This window comes from Eptesicus fuscus, chromosome 5 (genome assembly GCF_027574615.1).
Source record: "Eptesicus fuscus isolate TK198812 chromosome 5, DD_ASM_mEF_20220401, whole genome shotgun sequence".
In the NCBI taxonomy this organism is placed as follows: Eukaryota; Metazoa; Chordata; class Mammalia; order Chiroptera; family Vespertilionidae; genus Eptesicus; species Eptesicus fuscus.
In genome coordinates, this window is record NC_072477.1 from 44,767,617 (window position 1) to 44,785,865 (window position 18,249).

The 18,249-nt window shown below is 37.3% G+C and overlaps 1 protein-coding gene across 1 annotated transcript in view; it reads left to right on the forward strand.

The window, feature by feature from the left end:
* The window catches only part of DENND4A (DENN domain containing 4A), a 109,044-nt gene that overhangs the window by 13,602 nt on the left and 77,193 nt on the right, over window positions 1–18,249 (forward strand). Inside the window, exons 2-3 of the mRNA XM_054716120.1 lie at window positions 15,306–15,383; window positions 17,997–18,124. The gene's annotated coding sequence lies outside the window, so the exon portion shown is untranslated. The remainder of the gene's footprint in view (window positions 1–15,305; window positions 15,384–17,996; window positions 18,125–18,249) is intronic.

The following is an 18,249-nucleotide window of genomic DNA, read 5'->3' on the forward strand; positions in this document are numbered from 1 at the left end:
ATCTTTTTTATAGCAATCACTTTAATTTTTCATAAAATTTTCTTTTTACCCTAAATTTAATGTCTTCCTCCTTTTTTTGAATACCAGAATTTGATAGAAATATATTTTGTTTATTTTTATCTCTGAACTTGCTGTTACATTTCTAGATTTTCTGTCTTCCAAAATTTTGATTATGTGAAGCAAACTAGTCAGTTTTTCTTACAAATGTAAGTTTCCCTTGTTTTGAACAAAGGAACTATACAGTTACTGATATTCATTCTTCTTCAATATCCATATGAAAACTTACTAAAGAAACTTTTTTATAGTTTGGGATGAAAAAGGAAACTTCTTACTAACAAACTATAAAAACAAAATAGAAAACCTAATATGTCAGTCTTATTTTAGAAGCTAAAGTCATGTAATGACTTCTGTTGGGAAATGCATCCTTTTTTATAGGTCACTGCCTTCTACCGCTGAATATTTTAGTTGAAAATTCTTTGAAGTGGCTTGTTTTTAAGATAAGTGGTGTAGATGGATGGGAAAAACTGTAATGATATTTAGGCTTGTCTGATAGGACTGGCTATTATTACCAGAAAAAACATCCCCAATTACTTTTTGGTCAAAATTGTAGTAAGTACCTAGTATTTTTATTTTTAAAAATAATTTGTTCTAATAAGCTCTAAAAGATTCTCTATCCCTTGTAATCTCTCACTTGTTTCTGAACTTTGAAATAGAATTTAATCATACTGACTCACACTATGCTGAAATTGGATTTATAGGATGTTGTTTGAACCTGTTAGGGTGGTGAGTATTTTTCATTTTCTTATGCTGAAGAATGCCTGAACATACCAATGTAATAGCCATTTTTTTAACAAGCCCCACCCTCTCCGTGATTAACTGACCTTTTGCTATTCCTGCATGACCTTTCCTTTTTTGAGATTTTAAAATCAAATTTCTTTGGTTTGTAAGTACTAAAAACCACATTCAAACTAATTAAAAGGGGGGAGGGAATTAATGTTAATGGCAAGGATACTGGGGATTTCACAGTACCTAAAGATAGAAGTACAGCCAAGCTTCATGAGGGGGAGGGGAACCAAGAACTGGAAACTTAACACAGGCAATTAGTTATTTTCTCACCACCCTGGGGCAGCCTGGTCTCTCTGCTTCTCCCTGTTTGCCCACTTCATTTTTCTCTCTCTACATGTTGTCTTTTACCACTGTGCATGGCTGAACAAGTTCTCTGACTCTTAAATTCATATATTTACTCATGGTTCTGTGATCACATTTATACCCCTGGGAGAAAATGTCTGGTCCCATCAGCTATGGTTGATGAAATTAAGGTCTTATAGAACATTTCAGGCCCCAATTTTATGGTAGGGGAGTGGATGCAGGGCATACAACTCTCAGAAGGAGAGGTATGTAGCCAAATACATATCCTAAAAGATGGTGATTACAAAGGAATACTGAATAATACAAAATAAAATTAAGGTGTTTTTTTTTTTTTAATAAAAAAGAGACCACTCATTGGATTTTATAAAGCAGTAAAGAACTTAAATTATTTCATCCCTGATCCATAGCTGATTATTGTGAGAGCTGTAAAAATATCTCCTCTTTTCAAATAAAAACCAGTGGAGCTGATTTTTTAGCTTCTACATACAGAATTTGAAGTTTGAGCCATGCTGTTTTATGAACACAAATAACTTTATGTTTAATATGATTATTAATACATCATGTACTTTTCTATTCAGGAAGCATTTACTGACTGCTGTCATTTACTATGCTAGGAACTGTGCTAAAACAGATATTTACAGAGATGGAAATGTAACATTGCCTACTTTCAAAGAATTCCTAATCTAGTTTCAAAGAGTACACATTCACAGAAACAAGTATAGTATTGGTGTTATAATCATAATATAAATATGTATAGGATACTCTTAAAGCATAAGAAGAGAGAATGACATTCTGTCCTGGGGAAAGAGGTTAGGGAAGGCATCAAAGAGCAGGTCTCAAATATTGCATAAGAGTGGCCATTTGAACAGGGACATTGTCACAGAACTGAATTTGCATAGGTGGTGTGAAGTTTGGTATGACTGAAGTAAATTTTTACACCATTTAATTTAATGAAACTGAAATGAAAACTTATTTTTCATAACTGTCCTTCACATGATAGTGAACACTACTTTTTTCAAAGGTGGGTTGTAGATTTTAGTTTACTAAAATAATTTTGTTCTATAACTTTTTAAAAAAATGTATGTTTTTATTGATTTTTAGAGAGGAAGGGAGAGGGATAGAGAAATAGAAACATCCATGAGAGAGAAACATCATCGATCGGCCGCCTCCTGCATACCCCCTACTGGGGATTGAGCCTGCAACCTGGGCATGTGCCATGACTGAGAATCAAACCAGCGACTCTTAGTTCATGGGTCTACACTCAACCACTGAGCAACACTGGCAGGGCTTGTTCTATAACTTTGATGTCACTTTCAAGAATGAGATGTCACTGATCATTTGCTTTCAGTCTCCTTTATCAAATTTTTCAAATAGTGGTTGATTGGAGTGTTGCTCTGATACACCAAGGTTGTGGGTTTGATCCCCAGTCAGAGCCCACACAAGAAGCAACCATTGAAGATATAAATAAGTGGAGCAACAAATCTCTCTCTCTCTCTCTCTCTCAAACCAATAAATTAAAAAAACACATATGAAGATCCAAATTTTTATAAAAGTAAGCAATGAAAACCATACATAGTGTAAACCTAATATTAACAGATAAAAAATGATCTATGTCAATATTGAAATCTTTTAATTTTAGGTGAAAGAACATACACTATTTTGTAAAATATTTTACATCAGTTTTTTTTTTTCTCCTGTAGAATGGTACCTTCCTTTAAGCAAAACTAGTGTAAGCAGTTGGCAGAATGCTTTGTGCTTCACCACTCTCAGTTAACACCTTCTCTTTTCAATTCCTTTATTCACTCAGTCATGATTCCTACACCACCCCCATTACAAATAACCAACCAACCAAATGAAAAAACTCCCCCAAACCCAGAGCTCCATAGTTGACTGTTTTGAGAAGTGAATGAGGTAAGTGAGGAAAGAGAAAAGGGAGGCAGTTTTGCAGCTGCAGCAGTGGTGGTGGTAGGTGGCTATGTTTCAAGCATGAGGCTCATTTTCATATAGCAAGGTCAGAAATACCATCATTATCACTGGTCACAAATTGTGATTGTTTTCTCATCCCCGTCAAATCTATCAGTCTGCTTTTTGTCCTTCAAATATGCTTTTGATATACTGTGTAGGAAAGAGGTAATGAACATAAAAAAGAAAAGGTTATAGTGCTTTTAGTTGTTGTTCCTTTTGTTTGGAATGCCCTTTCAACTTTCTTTTATTATTCTACTCATATTTCAAGATTTAGACGGTATCTTTTTCTTTTCCAACTTCTCAAGCCTAAACTATGTGTCCTTGTAATTTCTGTGACCACTCACGTTATATAGACTTATCATTTATTGTAACGTCTTGTTTACTTGTCTGCATTCTCCATTATACTCCTACTAGTAGCCCGTTTGCACGAAGATTCGTGCAATAGACCTTCATTCACCTGGCTGCCTGCACCACTTTTCTGCCGGCACCGGGGACCCAGGCCTTGGCTGTGGCCACCGCCTTCTACCTTCTTTCAGGGTCCCGGCTTGGCCCTGGGCGGTGGCCTTGGGCTCGGCTGCACCCAGCGTCCCTGTGACCCGATCGCAGGAGCGAGCCGACCCCCCAGGTCGGCTCGCTCCTGCGATCGGAGCAGGCACCCAGCTGGCGCCCAAGGCCGGGAAAGCCCCGGGCGGCTTTCTGGGTCTTGGGCTCCGCCGCACCCCAGCATCCCTGCAATGGTTTCCTGGTGGGCGTGGTTGATGGGCGTGGCTTGGTTGGTGGGCGTGGCTTGGGCGTAGCGAAGGTACGGTCAATTTGCATATTTGTCTATTATAAGGTAAGATCAGGCAGGGCTATATCTTATTTGTCATTGTGTTTCCAGTGCCTAGTGCAGCACCTGACACATGGTAGGGTTACCATTTCAGGATTCTTGGATGCAAACAACAGAAATCAACTCTGGTTAACTGAAGCAAAAGAAAATGATTTTATTGGAAGGATATTAGTTAGCTTACAGAAATGATTGGAAGACTGGAGAACCAGACTCTGAGAACAAATAGGAAACAAACCAACCAGCCATCCTCAGTGCTAGACCATGGCCAAAGTTACGCCACGGAAATATCCTTTTCCTATTTAAGATACCATTGCTCTTCTGCAGGACATTGGATGCCATTGCTGGAACACTGCCATGGGTGCTGTATGTCACTGTTCTAAAATGAATTTTAAACTGTCTTGTAGGAAGGGAGTTCAGATGTTAGTATTAAAAAAAAAAAGACATGTACTTTTCAAAAAACTTTTGATAAATAATTATTAGATGAATGAATGAGAAAATCAGAGTCATAATTTCTGTCTTTAATTCTTTACATTATCAAGCATTGAAGTGAATATGGTGCCACTTCTGTAATCTAAAACAAAATCAATTCCAAACCATAAAATAAGCAAAAGATAAGCAAAATCAGCAAAATTCTGATTTTTAAAATGATACCTCATTGTTAAATTTAAGAAAATTATTTGAATTAAATTTAAACTTTTGGTGCTCCCTTTTTTGCAATACCCTAAGCACATGCTTATTTGATTATCTGATATTCTAACACTGGATATAGTCAGGATTTGAATTTGGCCTACCTGATTCCAGAACACTTAACTGCTATTTTTATAGTCTTTATATAGTTGTATTCAATACTGACTTAATTTAAATAAAAACAATAAACTAATATCTTAGAGAACTCAGTCAGAGGAATGATTTTGCCTGAAAAAAATTTTTTTTATTTCTAAACCATCTTACCCATCAAATATAAGGTTGTATTAAAACCACTTTGGAACGCTGGCATTATGTACCAGACACATAGGACATATACTCTATATCCTAATATATAGGACATATACTGTATATCCTAGCAGTTTTATTTGTAGGTATTTTTTAAAAATGTATACACTAGTGCATCATGATATGTATAATACTTTATACATGACTTTGACATTGGAAACAAACCAAATTCTATTAACAATAGAGTGGATAAACAAAATTATGATATATTTTCAAAATGAAAAACTATACAGAAATGAAAATGAATAAACTATGCATATGAGTATAACTAAATCTCAGAAACATTGTAGAGTGAAAAAAGCTAGACCAAAAGAATATATATGAATCCTTCCATGTTCCATGTATATAAAGTTCAGAAATAGACAAAATTAATCTAATGTTAGAAGTCAGGATAGTGTTCTTTTGGGGAAGGTTGGAGGGGGATTGGGGACTTCCTGTTACTGGTAACATTCTATTTGTTCACCTGGGAGGTTTTTTATAATGGATGGTATGTTCACTTAATGAAAATTCCTAGAGTTCACTTTTCTCTAAGTATGTTATACCTTAATTAAAAAGTAAAAAAATAAAATAAAATAATCAGACTTGCATATGGATTACACAGCTTGGGGAGCATGTCTCAGCAAAATTCCTAAAGTTTTATGTAAAGTTTTATCTGAATATCTGTATGAGTATTTTAAGGGAGAGATGACGATCCATAGCACAGATCAGATTCTCAAAGCGGGGGGGCGGGGGGGGAGCGTGGGGAGTGCATGACCCAAAAAAGGTTAAGAACCACATTGTCAAGGCCTGTATATTCAGAAAAATTGTTAAACATTTTTTTATGAAAAGCTTGTTTTTATAATGTGATATATCCTTGCCTGTGTAATCAGACTGTGTTTTGGGTACCATCTCTCCATTTTCTTAAGGCTTTTGCTTTTACAGTCATCCTCTTTTTCTCCTTCATCCCCATTTTCTCTCTCTGATGAATGTTAATTCCTTTTTTTTAAAATCCTCTGTTGATACCATGTCTTCTACCAACCACTCCATTTCCCTCCCCTTCTTCACATCAAAATTCCTACAGATTATGTATTATCCTTTCTTACCTTACATTCTCTCCTTAGCTCATTCCAGTTAGGCTTTCTTTCTTACTAACACTTTACTGAAATGGATTTTCTCAAAGTCACAGTGATTTGAGTTTTGCTAAAACCAGTGATTAAACATTTCTCTTTTGAAGGAAGTTGAGTGAGAGCACCTCAGGCATAGAGAATTGATTTAATCATATTTCTTATTTCATGGTACACTTTCATCGGCCTGTGTGGGGCCCTGCTTTAATTTTATTTTATCCTCCTTTATTCTCCATCCTCACTCCCATTTCCTTTATTCAATAGGTATATACTTTAATGTGTTTAGCATATCATCCTGAATATATCTTTGAAAACTATAGGGCTGTTTTGAATTTGTTTTTAATTTATATAAATGATATTTTGCTGTAGATTCTTTTGTTTCCTACTCGTTAAAAAGTAAATTTTTAAAAAATTATATATATTGTCCTAGTCGGTTTGGCTCAGTGGATAGAGTGTTGACCTGCGGACTGAAGGGTCCCAGTTCGATTCTGGTCAAGGGCATGTACCTCAGCAGGCCCTGGTTGGGGCACATGCGGGAGGCAACCAATTGATGTGATGTGTCTCTTTCACATCGATGTTTCTCCTGTCTCTCCCCCTCCATTTCACTCTCTCTAAAAATCAGTGGAAGAATATCCTCGGATGAGGATTAACTAAAAACAAATTATGTATGTTGCTGTTTACATCTATTTCATTGTTTCTGACTGTTGCATGGTATTCAAATCATGGTATCTGCCATATAATTATTTCTTTACTTATGGACACTTCAGTTTGTTTACTCATTCATTCAGCATATATTGGCCACATACTATTTCTAGGCACTGTTGTAGGTGTTGGCAGTGACTAAAACAGAAAAATACCTACCCTCATTGAACTTTCAATCTTTTGGAGAGAGAATAAATAAAATGAACAAGTAGAACATGTAATATGTTAGTGAAAAGTAATAAGGTGAGAAAATTAAAATAAGGAAAGATAATATGAGTGTTGGGTGTGGGAAGTTGTTGAAATTTTAAATAGGGCAGTCATGGAAAGCCTCACTGAGAAGGTAACTTTTTAGAAAGAATGACCTGAAGATGTAGCTGCTGGGCTGGCATAAGGCAAGGCTATTTCAGGGAGACAGAGCAGGAACTATAAAAGGCCCTGAGACTGAAATATGCCTAGTTTGTTCAAGGATCAGTAAGAAGGTATGTTACCTCCATGAGTGCTTTCTAAGAGTTCTTTTAGTATGCTAAACTTTTTGTCTCTTATTATTTTTTATAAAATATTTTTATTGATTTTTAGAGAGAGAGGAAGGGAGAGGGAGAGAGAAACATCAATCAGCTGCCTTCTGTGTGCCCCCCACCAGGGATCAAGCCCACAACCTGGGCGTGTGCCCCAACTGGGAATCGAACTGGCAACCCTTTGGTGCATGGGATGACACCCAGTTGAGCCACACCAGCAGGGCTTGTCTCTTATTATATTAGGACTTATTTCTGCTATCTTGTGTTTTCTGCTTGCCCTAGACTTTTCCTTTCTTTCTCTTTTACTATTTTCTAAAGATAAATAAAAACATTGGTGTCAGCATGAAAACATGCTCAACATCACTAATTATCCGAGAGATGCAAATCAAAACAACAATGCGGTACCATCTCACACCTGTCAGAATGGCTATCATCAACAAATCAACAAACGACAAGTGTTGGCGAGGATGCGGAGAAAAAGGAACCCTCGTGCACTGCTGGTGGGAATGCAGACTGGTGCAGCCACTGTGGAGAACAGTATGGAGTTTCCTCAAAAAACTGAAAATGGAACTCCCATTTGACCCAGTAATCCCACTCCTGGGAATATATCCGAAGAAACTAGAAACACCAATCAGAAAGGATATATGCACCCCTATGTTCATAGCAGCACAATTCACCATAGCTAGGATTTGGAAACAGCCTAGGTGCCCGTCAGCAGATGACTGGATCAGAAAACTGTGGTACATCTACATAATGGAATACTATGCTGCCATAAAAAAGAAGGAATTCTCATAATTTGCAGCAACCTGGATGGAATTGGAGAACATTATGTTAAGTGAAATAAGCCAGTCAATGAAAGAAAAATACCACATGATCTCACTCATTTATGGGTAATAAAGAACATTATAAACTTGAACAAAAAGATAGATACAGAGACAGTAAAGCATCAAACAGACTGTCAAATTACAGGGGGAAAGTTAGGGAGAGGTGGGGGAGATAAGAGATCAATCAAAGGACTTGTATGCATGCATATAAGCATAACCAACGGATGTAAAACTCTGGGGGGTGAGGGCATATATGGGAGTGGGGTGTGGGGTGGCAATGGTAAGATATGTACACATATAATACCTTAATAAAACAAATTGAAAAAAAAACAAAACATTGGTGTCAGTTTGAAAGTTACATATTCTTCTGCTGGTTACCCTTTACTTAGTCATACTCGTATTTATATTTATTTTTGTCTGTCAATTTATTAAGTATATTGATTATCTGTATTTTCTGCCTGAACAAGACATGTATTTTAGTAGGCTCTCAGAGTCCTCTATTCTTCCTCTTCCCTCCTCTCTGCCCCTAGCATGTTAGGTTTCTCTAGCCTTTTGATCTTCAGGATTATTATGGATACTAGAGGCCCAGTGCATGAAAACTCATGCACTGGAGGGGGGGCGGGGTCCCTCAGCCCGGCCTGCCCCATCTCACAGTCTGGGAGCCCAAAGGGGCGGGAGGCGACCCGGCGATCAGGGGAAGGCGACGCCCCCATCACACCTCTGCTGCTGCCACTGCCGGCAGCGCAAGCCTCGGCCAGCCCTGGTTACCTGAGCCTCGGCAGCCCTGGGTGGCCGGGCAGCCGCCATCCGAGGCTTGCCTGTGCCTTGGGCATCAGCTGGGCAGCCACTATCCGAGGCTTGCCTACACCTTGGGACGGCCCTGGGTGGCTGGGCAGCCACCATCCTTGGCTTGCCTGCACCTCGGGCTGGCCCTGGGGGGATTAGGGGACTGGGGGACTCCGGAGGCAGGCACGCGGAGCAGCCGGGCCCACCTGGGGGTGGGCCTGGCCTTGCCGTGCGCCTGCCGCCCTAGCGGGGCTGAGTGGACTGGGTGCCGCCATCTTGTGTCTGTGGACGCTGCCATCTTTAAGGGTGTGGCAGTCAATTAGCATATTCCCTCCTTATTGGCTGTGGGTGCTGCCATCTTTGAGGGTGTGACAGTCAATTAGCATATTCCCTCCTTATTGGCTGTGGGTGCTGCCATCTTTGAGGGTGTGACAGTCAATTAGAATATTCCCTCCTTATTGGCTGTGGGCACCACCATCTTTGCGACGGCATGAGGGTCAATTAGCATATTCCCTCTTTATTAGATAGGATACTTTCCTTTTTTTTTTCTTCCTTCCTTTCTTCCCCTGACTTCCATTGTTTACTTAGCAACAGTGAACCTTGAAATTATTTACTCATCCTTTCTTGCCATATTTTAGTGTCCCCTAGTTTTGTTTATCTTCCTATTATAATACTAGAGGCCCAGTACATGAAATTCGTGCACGGGTAGGGTCCCTAGTGGCTGCCAGCTGCCGGCCGGGGCCTCCCTTCCCACAGTTGGCCAGCTGGCCCTGCCCCCTGGTTGAACTCCTGGTAGAACTCTCAGTCAAGGGGACAATTTGCATATTAAGCTTTTATTATATAGGTATTCTCTCACAGTGTTTCACTCTAAAATTCTGAGTCTAAGGTTATAAAATTTAAGTGACCTTTAGACCAAAGTTTGATTTTGTTGTTGTTTAGATGTTTTCTTCGTAAACCATCTGAGTGCTTATATTTCTAATATCTTTATTTCACCCATGCATTTAAATGATAGTTTAAGTTTCCTTTCTTTCAATACTTAAAAATATTACTCCATTATCTTCTTGCATTCAGTGTTAGTGATTAGAAGTCTAGAGTAAGATTTTTTTTTTTTTTTGAGTGGGTAAACTACTTTTTATATCTAGGAATTTTTAGAATTTTTCACTTTGAGATGTTTTTAGGTGCTTAAGATGTCTAGGTAGTTTTTCTTACCTGTTATACCAAACTGACATATCTTTAATTCTTGGAAATTCTTGGTGATTATTTCTGAAGTATTTCCTCATCTCCATTTGTTTTTTTCATTATGTTCTGAAAGTTCTATTATTTAGATATTGACTCTAATTTTCCTACCCCCCATATTAGGGGAGGGTTCAGAGCTAATTCTTTTTATTATTTTTCCTTTTAAATATGCTTTGTTTTCTAGAGCAGTTTTGGTTTCACAGAAAAATTGAGCAGAAAAAACAGCAAGTTACATATATTAGTGGCCTGGTGCATAGATTCATGCATATTGAAAGGAAATTCATTAGAAGGTGGCTGGCAGGGCAGGACTGGGCGAGATGGGCCGGACATGCCCTGGAGCCAACCTTCCACAGTCCCTCCCTGGCTGGCCGCACCTGGAGCTGGCTGCACCTGGAGCGGCGCCATGGCTTAAAGGGTGTGTGCAGAATGAGCGGATCCCTCTGACAGGTGGGGTCCCTCGGCCTGGCCTGCAGGGATCAGGCAAAAAACAGCAGTTTGACATCCCCGAGGGGTCCTGGAGTGCGAGAGGGCATTCTACAAAGTTGCTGTTGCTCAGTGGCTCCTGTGTTGAACGTCTGCCCCCTGGTGGTCAGTGTGCGTCATACCTACCAGCTAGTCAGCCGGTCAGACGGTTGCTTAGCCTTTTATATATATAGATTGCTGCCCCCACACAGACACAGCTGCCCTCACAATCAACATCCACAACAGAGTGCTACATTTGCTACAGTCAGTGAACCTACACTGAAACACCATTGTCACCCAAAGTTCATAGTTTCTATTAAAGTTCACTCTGTGTTGTACATTCTGTGTGTTTTGACAAATATGGAACAACATATATCCACCATAATACAGTATTATACAGAGTAGTTACACTGCCCAAAAAATGACTTTGTGCTCATCCTATTTATTCCTCCTCCCTAACCACTGGCAACCCTTAATCTTTTTTACTGTCTCCATAGTTTTGCCTTTTCCAGAATGCCATATAGTTGGAATCATATACTATTTTGGATAACAGTCCTATATCAGATATGTATTTTTCAAATATTTCCTCCCAGTCTGTGGGTTGCCTTCTCACTCTCTTAAGCCTCCATATTTTAATACTTTTATAATATACTAGAAGCCCAGTGCACGGATTCGTGCACCAGTGAGGTCCCTCAGCCTGGCCTGCGCCCTCTCTCAATCCAGGACCCCTCGGGGTATGTCGTACTGCTGGTTTCGGACTGATCCCCGATCCCCACAGGCCAGGCTGAAACCAGCAGTCCGACATCCCCTGAGGGATGTAGTAGTGTGTGAAGCAGCAGGCAGCTGAGGAGAAGACTGCACTACTCCACTTAACCCGGCCCCACTGCACCTGCCACCACTGCTGCTCGCTGCTCTATAAGTTCACTGAGTGGCGCTCCCGCTGTGGGAGTGCACTGATCACCAGGGGGCAGCTCCTGAGTTGAGCATCTGCCTCCTGGTGGTCAGTGCAGTCATAGCGACTGGTTGACTGGTCGTTTGGTCGTTCAGTCGCCTAGGCTTATATATATATATATTAGAGTTCCAGTGCACGAAGATTTGTGCAAGAATGGGCCTTCCTTCCCTTGGCTGCTGGCACCACCTTTGCTCCGGCCGGAGCTCCGGCCCGGAGCCGCCTTTCCGCCTTCCCGAGTTAAATGGACAGAGGACCTGAATAGACATTCTTTTAAAGAAGAATACAGATGGACAATAGGTATCTGAAAAGGTGCTCAACATCACTAATCATCAGAGAAATGCAAATCACAACCACAATGAGGTATGGCTCTTATCAAAAAGACAAGAAATAACAAGTGTTGGCAAGGATATGGAAAAAAGCGAACCCTTGTGCACTGTTGATGGGAATGTACTGGTAAATTGGTATAGCCACTATGGAAAACAGTATGAAGACTACTGTATGATCCAGCAATTCCACTTCTGAGTATTTGTCCAAAGGAAATGAAAACACTAATTTGAAAAGATATTTGCACCCTCAAGTTCATTTGCAGCATTATTTACATTAGCCAAGATATTAAAACAATGTGTCTATTGATGGATGAATGGATAAAGAAAATATGTGTATACTTTATATTTTGTCCCCAAAAAATGTATACACACTTTAACAGATGATAGCTCAATTTTGAAAATGAAATGTATTTCAATAAACACTGCCTTTATAATTATTCAAAGTGCGTGTATACATTTTTGGGGGACACCCTGTGTGTGTGTGTGTGTGTGTGTGTGTGTGTGTGTGTAAATATATATATATATATATCACATTTTCTTTATATGTTTATATGTGCAATATTCAGCTATAAAAAAGAATGAAATCTTGCATTTTGCAACAACATAGATAGAACTTGAGGACATTATGCTAAGTGAAATAAGTCAGAGAAATCAATGATTCTCATCATCAATGTTTCTATCTTCTCTCCCTCTTCCTCTCTCTGAAATCAATAAAAATATGTATATATTTTTAAAAAGCCCAGCTGGCGTGGCTCAGTGGAATACCGTATGATTTAATTTATATGTGGAATGTAAAAAAAAACAAAAACAAGTTCATGGATGCAAAGAACAGATTGGTAGTTGCTAGTAGGGGATAAGGAGTGGGAGAAAAATGGGTGAAGGGAGTCAAAGGTACAAACTTGCAGTTATGAAATAAGTCATGAGAATGTAATGTACAGCATGGTGACTATAGTTGATAATACTGTATTGCATAAATGACAGTAACTAAGAGAGTTGATCTTAAAGGTTCACATCACACACAAAATTTTTTAATTTCATAATTATGGTGACGAATGTTAACTATACTTATTCTGGTGATCATTTCACAATATGTACAAATATCAAATCACTATGTTGTGTACCTGAAACTAATATATGTTTAAAAAGCAATTTAAAGGAGTCTGTGCTGAAAGATAATTTAACATATGTAGCTTTAGGAAGTACACTGATACATTCCATTCCATTTACATCAAAGGATGATCTACTAAATAGATTTTACCCATTTTTTTATTCCAAGTTTTCTTATGTATGTGTGGAAAGTAGAGCAATAGTTGTGATGTGTTGTCTTAATTAGCAGAACCTTGCACTTAAGTGATGCTGGTTTTATATGTCTCATTCTCATAATAGGAAATCTATTAATTCTAATAATGGGTCAGTTTTTTCTTAAAGTTTATGAAATCAAAGTAAAGGTTTTGGAAGTTTATTTTGTCAAAGGTGAAATATTTGATATTGTAAACGCTACTGTAAATTAATCTAAAATTATCAACATTGAAGAAAATCCTATTTGTTTTTTATTTAAAATATTAAGTTTAGTGGATCATTGTTTATGGTAAGAAATGTTCTTACTATATTAAGAAAATCATGTAGCAGAAAATGTATTTGGAATTTATTGTAGCATATTCATAATTCATAATTGCAGCTAAATAAGTCTGATAGTCTATGAATAAGCCAGGAGCTATAATTTTCAAAAGTTAAAAGTATTTTTATATACATAGAGTATTTCAGCTGGAAAATTTTTGTGTTTATCTGATGTTGATTTTAAGAAATGTTTCAGCAGGTCACTAATATATATGTCACTCCATATTTATTGACTGGAATTTTTCAGTGAATCTGAGGTAGAATGGTGTCCTAGTTTTTGTTTGTTTGTTTGTTTTGTTTTGTTAATCCTCACCTGAGAATATTTTTTCCATTGATTTTTAGAGAGAGTGGAAGAGAGAGGGAAAGACAGAAAGAAATATCAATGTGAGAGAAACACATTGATTGGTTACCTCCTGCAGGAGCCCTGACCAGGGCCCCGGGTGGGGAGAAGCCTGCAACCAAGGTATAAGCCTTTACTAGAATCGAACCCGGGACATTTTGGTCCGTAGGCCGACGCTTTATTCACTGAGCCAAAACGGCTAGGGCTAGTTTTTAAAACATATATCCATTCTGACCAGTTTTAGCAGTACAAAATGTAATAAGATTGTATTTAACTTTATTTCTCATTCATTCTTTTCACCCATTCCCTTCCAAGACATTTTATCAAATCTTGACTCAAATAATTTTGGCCCTTTCCACCCTTCTCTCCTACTTTTCAAAGACAAACCAAGTTAGGTGAATCTGGTGTCTGTTGCTGCTGCTGTTTCCTTGTCATCTATATATATATAAAAGCTTAATATGCAAATTGTCCCCTAGGGAGTTCGACCGGGAGACCGGGGGTTCAATCACTCGCTATGGCATGCACTGACCACCAGGGGGCAGCGCGGAACGAAGGAAGGCCCCTACCGGTAGCCAGGGAAGGGAGGCCCCAATTGGCTCTGATCTCTGGCCAGGCCTAGGGACCCTACCCATGCATGAATTTTGTGCACCGAGCCTCTAGTTAGTAGATAATCCACATTCGTTAGAGCTGTGGTTTCTTCCTCTTGATGTAATTATGATTACTGCATTTCACCTTGCTTTCCTGCAAAAGCTTTTGACTCTTACTAAAACTCCTGCCTGTGCAAGTCTTCAGCATTATGAAGCTAACCCACAGTGATTTGTACAATGCAGTTGGAATGGTTATACTCTAAGACTTTGTCAGTGGCATCATCTTTCCATTTGGTATTTAAAATTGCTCATAACTACAACTTACTAAATTACTCAACTTTGAAGAAAATATGATAATGGCATATTGAATCCCATAATACAATATCATTCATTATCTTGGATAGAAGTCCTGGGTTCCTTGATGAGATCTCAACCATGCTAAGGATTTGATATAACTGATTTGATTTTAGTATAAATATTTAAAGAATTTGTAATAAAGGGAAAATACTTAGGGTGTTGACTTCTTTTGTATATGGAAGTTATTTGAGTTTATATTTAATTTTCTTAAATGTGTATATTTTTCCTGTAGGAATGAGATACTATATCTAATGCCCCAGAAGTGGTATGTTTTTCTTTCTCACTCACATTGCTTCTGTATATTTACTCATAATGTCATATTTCTTTTATTTTCTGTTTTTGTCCCCATTATCTGCTCTGTGTGTATGTCTATTCTTGACTGAAATGTGTTTTCTGAAAGAGCTAGTGTTTGAAAATTACTTATTGGCTCTTAACCATATGAAAACAATATATGCAAGCATTTTGTTTGAAAATTATTATTGTTAACAGAACTTTAAGACACTGTAGGGATAATATTTGATTGGAATTAATTTAAGCTCAATTCTTGTTCCTTTCAATACAGTATTTCTCAAACTCTGAGGCTTGCAAAATTCACAAATTGAGATCTGGCATCATTTTCAGAGAAAGACCTTCGTAATGAGTAAGTAGTTTTTGTTTTTTATTTTGATTTATTCCTATTAGCTGTTTTCTGTATTAAACAAAGTTTAATTTACCATATTTCTTAACCAAATTTTGGCACATATTCACCACATAATGATTATGAGTAACAAGTGTCACAAGAGAACTTATTGAAAGATGTGCCCTTGATCAGTATTAATTACTATTTATTAGAGATAGCAACCTCAAATGTAAAGAACACTTGATTAGGGGACTTGAGTTCTTGTCCAGGTTGCCACTTACTAGATAGGTATCCTTAAGTTAACCACCTTTTGTGCTTCAGTTTCTTTGGCTATGAAATGAAGGCTTAGACTATGACTAATAATACATTTCCTTTCCCTCTAAATGTCTATTATTCCTATCTTAACTATTTTTTTCAATAAATCAGGGGTTGCTAATCTTTCATAAGGGTGCTGTCAAATTACAGTTATGTTTTGATTTTTGTTGTTGGTTTTAGCTTGGGAACTGGTATTGAAAGGGGAGGTACTTCCAAAGTAGATCTAGGAGACAAGTAAGCCTCCCTTGCTCAAGAAGTTTGCTCCATATAGTCCAACAATTTGGATTAATAAAACTTACTTTTAAAAAGTCAAGTTTACCTTGTGTGGGTTTAACCTTTTCAAAAGAAAGTTAAATATGATATACAAATAAGGTTTCTTTTCTTTCAAAATTTCCAGAGAATGCTGATGCTGAAGGAATGCCAGTTTTCAAGGAAAAGGGACAATAAAATAAGGATCATCATGTTTGTGCATAAGGGACTTTGGGGAGAAAATGGTAGAGAAACTTTGGGCATAGTGGAGGCACACACTTGGAATCTGGAAGGGGGATAGGAAAAAAGATAGCTGGAGGTAAATACAAGTATAGAAAGAGATGTGGAAACGTAGAACTAAATAAAAAATGCCTTGAAGGCAGAGGCTATTGCTTTAATCAGTATCATCACTGGCTCCTCGAATAGTCTTAGATCTTAGTAAGTATTTATGAAAAAATTATTGAATGAATGAATCAATTAATTCTTGAATAAATTTCTAATTTTGCCTAAGGTCCTGATGGTTTTGGTTTTTGGTTACTTGACTCAGATCATCTAGTTTATCTATATCCTACATTTAACAACTATAATATTTAAGGCAATTGAAATTCAGAATATTGATTCTGAATTATAGAAGAAGACATTATGTTTAAGTATAATATGCTTTAGAAGGATTACAAAGTGAACTGTTCATTCATTTAATAAATATTTTTAAGTACCTATCTACCATACTTTGGGACTAGCTGGGAATGGAAAAATAGGGTGTTAATCAGAAAGGATATTTGCACCCCTATGTTCATAGCAGCACAATTCACCATAGCTAAGATTTGGAAACAGCCTAGGTGCCCGTCAGCAGATGACTGGATCAGAAAACTGTGGTACATCTACACAATGGAATACTATGCTGCCATAAAAAAGAAGGAATTCTCATCATTTGCAGCAACCTGGATGGAACTGGAGAACATTATGTTAAGTGAAATAAGCCAGTCAATGAAAGAAAAATACCACATGATCTCACTCATTTATGGATAATAAAGAACATTATAAACTTGAACAAAAAGACAGATACAGAGACAGTAAAGCATCAAACAGACTGTCAAATTTCAGGGGGAAAGTTAGGGAGAGGTGGGGGAGATAAGAGATCAATCAAAGGACTTATATGCATGCATATAAGCATAACCAACGGATGCAAAACTCTGGGGGGTGAGGGCATATATGGGAGTGGGGTGGGGGGTGGCAAGGGTAAGATATGTACACATATAATACCTTAATAAAAAAAATTGAAAAAAAGAAAAGAAAAATAGGGTGTTGGTTACAGTGTATACTATTTCTATTTGATGGAATATTATGTAGTCATTTAGTATAATTATAAATATTATAGCAGTTTAGAAGATGCTTATTAAATGAATAAAATATATAAGTATTTGTATTCTATATTATAACTGCATGATAAGAGGGATATTTTCTGTTCTCAAAAGAAACTAGGAAACATTGTCATCTATAAACCATATTTATTATTGTGTATGGGATTATTTAATTTTTCTGCTCTTTTGTATAATTCATAAAGTTTAAATGAAAGTCCACATAAATTTAAAATCTTTGAAAAATATCATGAACATATATTGACTGGAAAGAGGAAATACTGTAGTGGATTGTTAAAGAGGAAAAGAGCAAAACTACTTTTGAAGGACAGTAGATAGATTGCCTTGGTTAGAAGAAAAATGAGAGATGAAGTTTAAAAAAGATGAGATTGGTGGTGTCTAGTTTAATTTTGATAATGTAAGGAAAGATGAGCTGAATTAGGTTATTACCTGTGGAATTATGTTTAAAAAAATTTATTCTAGCTTATATAAGTGAACTGGAGTAAGAAGTAGTTGAATTGGTCCATTGAGTTATAGACCATTTTATATGTATCTTGAATTTGTGACTCTATATATCAGGTATATTTGCTCACTTTGCCATTTCAGTAAGAGTTTATAATTTGGTAAAACTTTTATGTACAGATTTTTTTGTTTTTCAAAAATCTTTAAAAGGTTACCTTTGATTTCCACTCTTGCCTTTTTTTATCCTTAGGATTAGTCTAAGTAGCAAATGCTTAACTATTCTGACCTAATGGAACTATATATAAAATAAAAAAGGATTTGAATTGATTGAGCAGAAATTGAAAGGAGGAAAACAATTCTCCAATAGTTGCTGAATAGGTAAGAGCTTTCTTATAATGATTTCTTAATTTAATTCTGATGAACCTTTAAGGAATAGAGAGGACATCCTTCTTGTTTGCTATTATCAAAGAAAATAGATTTAATTTTAAGTGAAATACTAGCTA